Here is an 8,137-nt window from a genome sequence, read left to right as displayed (position 1 = left end):
TCCATTTCAAACATAAAGTGGATTTTTTTTAGCAGAGTATTTCGTATATGTTTGTCCTATTACAAATGTTACATTACTTGTTTTGTCTGACTTCAGAAATTCTTATTTCGATTTATTTACTTAAAAATATGTTTATGATAACATTTTCAATAGAGATTTCTGTCTTTTAGAAAAAAAAATTAATATTGCGAGCAATATGGTGGGGTATAAATGGAATTTATATTCGGAAAAGTTACAGTTTTTGTTATATTATGGAATTTTACTGGATTCACCTATGAAATATCTTTTCACGCGTAACATGAAAAAGTAAAAATCTTCCAAAGCTATTTCTCGTGGTATCAATTGAAGAAAAACAGCGTATCGTAACGAAGTTGACGTTTCAAAAGTTATCTGTGACATTGACTGTTTTGCCACATTTGCTGAATGCGAATCCCTCCCAATCCATTCCTAATTGCTTTGGTTGGAGACGTGCATTCAAGTCCGTTTTTTTGGCAGATGCGCGACGGCTAACTTTGTCCATTGCCTTTGTTCCCACGTCTATCAAAGAGACACCATGTAGCTAAGAATGAAGTGCAAAAAAATGATAAATATGAAAAGAGCGTTTGGTTCGATCCATTTGACAGTTTTTGATTTAATAGAATGACAATGATTCCAAAATCTATTCAACAGAAAACCAGGCAATTCACCTTTTTATTCATTTCATCCAATTCTGAAGTAAAATTGATCTGTTTTGGTTCGAGCCGTGAATGAATGCCTCATTTTGGCTGATTGCTATTGCTTGTGCTCCGATCAATGGCAACAGGTGGCGGTTTCAATGGGACCAGTCGTGTGTTCATAATCGGTTTTTCATCGAAAATAGGAGTAGCTGCGTTTTGCGATTCTGTCGACGGTGTGGCCTTAAATGGAGACTGGTGTTTTTGTTGCAATATCTGGAACCAAATGCAATTGCAAATCGGATTCAAGTGCGAATTTTACATTTTCCGGTGACTGCAATGGGAGCGAAATCGAAACACGTTCATACGTTAGCTTCGGAGTATTTTCCGTTTGATTGCTTTGGCTTTGCTTCTGAAGAATATTGTCGAACATTCGTAGTAGCGCCGACTGATTTGATGGTGTTGATTCCTCCTGCTTCGATACCATTGGTGGTGGGCTACCAGGTGGTGTTACAGGTTCAAACTGTTTTGGGGCCAATCGTGCATATAAATTGCCTCTTTGTGCTGTATTAGCCGGAATTGTGTTGATTCCATACGAATGTATTTATCCCACATTTGTTGGCGGCTATTTGACAGCAGTTGTCGTCATCGGCTTTGCTTGTTGCAATGTAGTCGATGGCCGATCGCTCGAAGATTGAACCAAATGTCTTGAGTCATCTGGTCGAAATCGTTTTGGTGGAGGACTTTTAGGTCTAACTGTTTGAGGGATAGCTTGTCTGACACTTCACTTTGACATAGTCCATTATTTCCATATTGAAAGGTGCCCCAATCGCCTTTCTCTTTCTTTGTTTGCGTTCACTTGCGCTGACGTTTTGCTCTTGACGCATTTTAACGATATGTGCCGATTGTTGTGTCGACTTCGCAGTCACTTTGGGTTTACCTGCTGTTCTTGTTGCCGAAAATTGACCGGTAGACTTCAAAAACGCTTCTAATGTATTAAAGCCAAAGAAGTCTGATCGGCACCGGCTCACCAACATCTTTCATGTACTCGTTGTTAAATTCTTGAATCAACAAACCGCCGTGCAGATTCAACAACGATCTTATTAGTTTCACCACTTTGTCCATTGTTTTGGTATGTTTTGCAGCTTCGTTCACTTTTACTGCGATTTCCAATACGATGAGCGCTAGGGGCATTTAACTCGGAAAAAATTCGTTTTATGCGAAGAATATGCGCTTCAACTCATAGTATGTGCCGATTTCTTCGTACTATGCGTATTATGCGGTGCCTATTCGTTAGAAGTGCACACATTCGATGTCCGAATACTGCACATAGACCATTCATACTGCGAATAATTTCGCATGAATCCTACTAAAATGTTTCCTTCTCTGATTGGTCACACGCCACAATATCGACTATTTTGAATTCAAAATTGCAACGACTTTTTTTATGTAAAAATTCAAGAAATATTTGACTGCAAGTGTTTGATTTGTACTTATTTCGGCTCACATTTTTTGCTGATCATTTTTGTTAACTTCAATCATTTGTACATATGGATTTTTTTATTATTTATAATCCAGATGCTATTTCCAATTATTATGAATCGTCGCACTTATTTTTTCAATGATTTTTATATCTACAAAACTATCGGCGGTTTTACTTCAGTATTTGTATACTATAACATTTTGATTTTCGTTTTCATTCTTATTCTTTGCTATTATATTTTAATTTTGTGTTATATTTAAATTCAATTTTCATCAAATAAGAACAATCTCATTGGCAAGAGATTTGATAAATATTAAAGACAGAAATTGTTGATGTCAAATATTGTTTGAACGAACCTTAACGATACAACAGAATGTTGACATTGTGTTGATACGTCTTAAATCGCATCGTGGCGTCTTTATGTGCACGCGTATTCGCTTCTATGCGTAATATTCGTGACTATGTGCAAAATTCGACACACTTCACTGTGGCACACAATCTATGCGCGTTTATCCGTACAAATCGCATATATGAAAAAGAGTAAAAAGCCCCTAGGATGAGCGCTGATGACAGATGTAATTGAATTGAGTTGGTCAGATGCTATCGATGAAACGCAGAAAAAAATATATATTGTGATTGTCAATTGATCAGCCTTTCTGATCATGAAAATAGCGAACAATGCAGCGGCACCTGGGGACTAAGTGCAACGTGTCATACTTTCAACGTTTGAATTACACAGACGCATACTTGTTACAGCAAACTATGTGCATGATTCTCTATTTCTCCAACCAGTCGCCAGGTGCCGCTTCATTGTTCTTGTTTCACGTTTCCTATCTGTTTGTACAGACAATCAGAGAGGCTGCAATTGATGACGCGAAACGTAATGTCCACAAAAAATCCAATCTTTAATACCGAAGCAAGATAACAAAACTAAAACTTACATTTGAATCGTGTCAAAATATTCGTAGTTTTCTCTAGATCGTTCGGGAAGCGAAGAAGGATCAAAATGTAAGTAGCTCCGTGTTGAACTGTCACTCTGTTAAGGCTCTAACTAAGTCATTGGAGTCGAAATATGCGAGTTTATTTGTCAGCGGCTGTAATGTCTTCTTTCCTATTTCTCTTTCCATCACATTGCGATGCTATGGTTATTTGGTCGACCGATTGTATGCTTAGTTCCCCGAAATGTTTGTTTACATAATAAACAAATGCTTGTCGTATGGGTTGAATTCATAATCCTCTTCATTTACCAGTGAATGTGGAAAAATGTGTTCAAATGAATACAATGTATTCGCTCCTTCAGCTCACGCTCTTTTCAGATTAATTTTTTGGTGATCGTACATTTGTTGACGGCAATTCGACAACAACTGTCGCATTTGTTTGACATTTTGTGTTGAATGCCAAGAATTCTGAATACTTTGCGCTTGTTGCGATGCATTCGATGGCCAATTGCTTGAAATTCGAACCAGAGCTGGTCTTGGGTTTGAATTTGACATGCCTGGAATACGTTTCATGCTGTTAACTGGTCGAATTATTCGATTTGATGGAGGAAAGTTCCCTTTCGGCGTAGCTACCATTGATCGTGACTTTCACATTGTTGCGGCGCTTCTCACAAAAACTCTGTAAATTGCCTGAAATATAGGCAAAGGATGTCGCTTACGATGGCCAATATTTCGAATGAAAAATATTGTACCATTTTTTCAGAACAAGCATTCCTTTTTTTTGAAGAAAAATCGACATTTTTAATGAAAAAAGTTGAAAAAAAGTTTTTTATATGTAGACCATTTTATTTCAATAATTTTCTCGATATAACCATACACAAATAGTTTAAAATGATGACCATAACAATGGTTTCTATGATCATATTCCAGCAGTTCATAGTAATCATATCTAAATAAAAAATTTCATCGTGTTTTCTATGGAAAAATTATCAAATGAAATGTTAATAACTTTAATCAATAATGCTAGCACTAATACGTTTGCGATCAAGTTCATTTTGCCTCTTTTTCTCTTCAAAGATTAATTCAGATCTTGCCCTTTTTGTTCTGTTGACTCTGTGTCTCACATTGTTCGATTGTTTCCTTCCTAGTTCTTACTTCTTTCCAACGTAAACGTTCAGATTCAAGACGAAGATTACGTTTTATTTTTCCCTTTGAATGTCTCCTTACTCGAGTTCAGAGCATTGAAGCTGCTGCATATATATTTGCTGCTGGTGAACAGATCTGTTCGACAGCAGCTGCTGCTTGCGTGCATATTCGCTGTGAAGCACGTTCGTTCATGTATCGATTCTCGCGCACAATGTTTGTCTCTTTCATTCATACGGAACCAGACAGAGAAGCATATAAAACACACGAGGCACGAACGGCAGCTATGAGTGTGCACGCGAGCGTCGCTTACAATGTATCTCGTGTGTTCTGTACGCTTCTCTGTCTGGTCCCGTTTGAATGAAAGAGACAAACATTGTGTGCGAGAATCGATACATGAACGAACGTGCTTCGCAGCGAATATGCACGCAAGCAACAGCTGCTGTCGAACAGATCTGTTCACCAGCAGCAAATATATATGCAGCAGCTTCAATGCTCTGCTCGAGTTCTTGTTGTTTGTCGTATTTTTTTTTTCAATTTATGACTGATGGTTGCGTGTCATTCCGATTTTATCTCAACGAATAAATAAAATCAATTTAATCAAAATCGTACTATGATAATTCATCTTGCAATAAAAATCAAACTTTTTGTCTCGGTATTTATGCGCGTTGCATACATTGCTCATATTTCCTGTTTTATTACTGCTATTACGGGATTTCGGGTATCTTTGCCTATCAGCCACATACACACATATGTAATAACCAAAAATATGAAAAAAAAATTCTTCAAATCCCGAAAAAATTTCATTCGAAAACCAAAACTCCATTTATAAGGTCCTTTGTGAGGCCGCGCGAAATCAAACGGGATGCATAACAATAAAGCCACAAATAAAAAAAAAGAAGAGATAACTCGCGACACACACACACAGACAAACATTCAGTTTTATATATATAGATTCTTTTGATTCGTCAGTGAATCGGTAATCGGTCTGCTAAAGAAGGAAAATAACTTTCATGTTTATTTTTCGCCATACTTCTTGGGATTGATTTCCATATCCAAAAAACACTGGCGACCTTAGTAACAAAAAAAATTAAACGATATAGATTCAATTAAATCATCAATATACATAGAAAATGTGCAAGTAGAAAATAAATGAAAATGTTTCTATCATTACCTGTTGATAAGCAGCATATAAAACAAAGGATGGAGTCCGAATAAAGAAATTTAATATCTTTCATATATATATATATTTTGAATGCAATAAAAAGAATGCCGTTTAAAATGCCGATTCGAATGTCATCAAAAATGTCAGAAATGACAAACTGATTGATAATCCATAAGTTAGACACTAAAATGAAAAAAAGTATTATTCTAATTTCTTCTTGCATGTATTCAAAAACATGTTTAAAATACGAACCAACTATCATTTTGACGTAGATGACCAACATTAAAACCCACCATGAAGGATCTTCTATCTCTTCAAGAATATAACTTCTAATCGTTATCAATATTAAAAAAAAACATAGTCAGCACATCAGCTAGAATGGATGGCACAACTTGCTTGTGATAAATAAATAAAACGTATTGATTTCTTCTCGGTTCTCCCTAAAAGTAAAAATAATGCAACATGCAATATATGTCGTGTAGTGATTTCAACTCACATTACTTACTTTGAAAATTTTGTTTATACACAACGAAAGATGGACAAATGTGTTTTTGGTCCAGTGTGAACAATACGCAAATCCAACCGTTATAAAAAGTAACACATCTGGGCAACGAATAATCATTTCGGATGGTGTATACACATGGACGAAAGATTTATCTTTCGTCCAAATTTTCATCAACGAATAAACTAAAGTGAAAATGGACAGAATCCAAACAGATTCATAGATGACCAAAGTTGTACAATGATAATATTTCTTTTCTTTTATTCCATTTCCAAACGCCTCCACGAACATCAGAATTGATACTGCAAAATGAAAACTGTGTCAATATTGCTATAATGTTCTTCAATTTATGTGTAATACCTGTCGCAGGTACGGTTAAACACCAAATTAGTTGAATCGGATTCGGATCTGAGTAGATATCATTCCATTTTGATGGCTAGAACATATTGGAAAATATGAAATTTAGCTAGAAATGTTGAATCACTTATCAATTTTTTTTTTTTTAATTCTCAAAGAATATTATTGGAACGTGGTCTTTACCCTAATCAGAAGATTCAATCCGAAGAAAAATACAGGAACACCAAATCCAATAAAAACTAGGGAGAGCTTGAATCGTCTCTTGAATTTGAGAAGATCAATTTTTTCATGGTGTTCCATATAGAACTTTTCGTTTTCTATCATTTTGATACTTTACTATCAATATTTTGAATTTGAAAAATCACTTAAAAGAGAATGAACACACAATTTACGTAGTTCCCCCAAAAATGCAGATGTAAATATGGCAGATTGTTTGTTTTCTTTTGGGAATGTGAGATGACGCATGCGCGGTTTGTGCAACTGCGGTCACATACGTGAATGTACGTGTCAGTGACCTCAACGACATAACATGATATTTGGTCATAAGCGTTTTGGGCATGATGCTGTTTGTTTCTAGAACAGTATTTCATTTGCCCAATCAATTGATGTTGTCGGCACATCGAAATTCGCACTCCTTATCGACTTATCATAATTCAGAAACAAACAGCATCATGCCAAAAAATCATTGTTGCTCTTTGTTCGTACACGAATGCCATGTTTCGATTCAATTCTCAAATATTCTGAGGGATTTTTTCGTCGAAACGGTTCATGTAGATTATGAAAAAATTTCCACGCTCCTTCAATTCGCACTCTTTTCAAATCAGCTCTTGGTACAAATTTCTGTCCATGCGCCATATTTTTGAATTGATAAACGTTTTGGCTCTCGCGATCTATTGCACCGGCTGAAGAGGTATTTGGACTAGTGCTGAAAACTGTTATCTCAATGAGATAGAGATTATTATGGAATGATTGAAAGACGGTAAAGAAAAAAAACATCAGAAAGAAACACACAGTTTGATTTGAATTAAACCTATATAAGATCATTTGTTTTTATTTTCCTTTTTTTTATTTCAAACACATAGAGGTGTGTTTTGTGAAAATGGGAGATGTGACACAAAATTTGACAAATAATTAAACAGTTAACGTTGCTATTTTCTCATATTGTTGTTCTGATAGAATTCTTTTTCTCGTCATTTCTTTTAAATAAAAACGAAATTCTCGTCTTGCTCTACAAAAGTAGAATTGGTTGTTTACTTTGCTTGTTTACATGTCACTTAAGATTAAGGAAAATAATCAATTAGAAAAAGAAGAAGATACGGAAAAATATATATAATAATCATCGAAATGTGGAAATTTTTGGTCGATTTCCCATTCCTGTGTTGCCTTTTTTCGTGTTTGTCCTAAAATAAATGTTACATAATTTGTTTTGTCTCACATTTAAAAATGTTTTTATCTTTTCATTAATTTTTTTTGTTAAAAAATATTTGGTTGATTGTTTTGATTTTGCGTCGAGAAAAAAAAGTATGGTGTGTTTGAGGAGGACCTATATATATATTAAAAAAATGATCTTGATCTCGTTTGTTGCTTCTGCATTTTGTTTCAATTTGTTTTCTTGTCTAGAAAAAAGATAAGCACTCTAGATTCTTAATAAATAAAGAAAGAATTTCCGCTGTGAATTTGTGTGAATTGTCGCCGTTTTTCATGTGTGATTAGTTCTTTTTCATTACTTGCATGGATTTCTGCTGTGTGTTTTTTTGCTTGTTTTCTGTTTGCTGAAGTTCTTCATATTATATACTCTTATTCGTACGATTATTTCTAGCACGGGTAGTATTATTAATATTTAGTCCATACAAAAAAGGAGAGAGAAAAAAACCCAAATACAATAAGTGTATTTTC

Source organism: Sitodiplosis mosellana, unplaced genomic scaffold (assembly GCF_009176505.1).
Source record: "Sitodiplosis mosellana isolate CC-2019 unplaced genomic scaffold, AAFC_SMos_1.0 Smas_scaffold_6181, whole genome shotgun sequence".
Taxonomy (NCBI): Eukaryota; Metazoa; Arthropoda; class Insecta; order Diptera; family Cecidomyiidae; genus Sitodiplosis; species Sitodiplosis mosellana.
The sequence above is the reverse complement of the archived record's forward strand: the minus strand, read 5'-3'. Positions refer to the sequence as shown.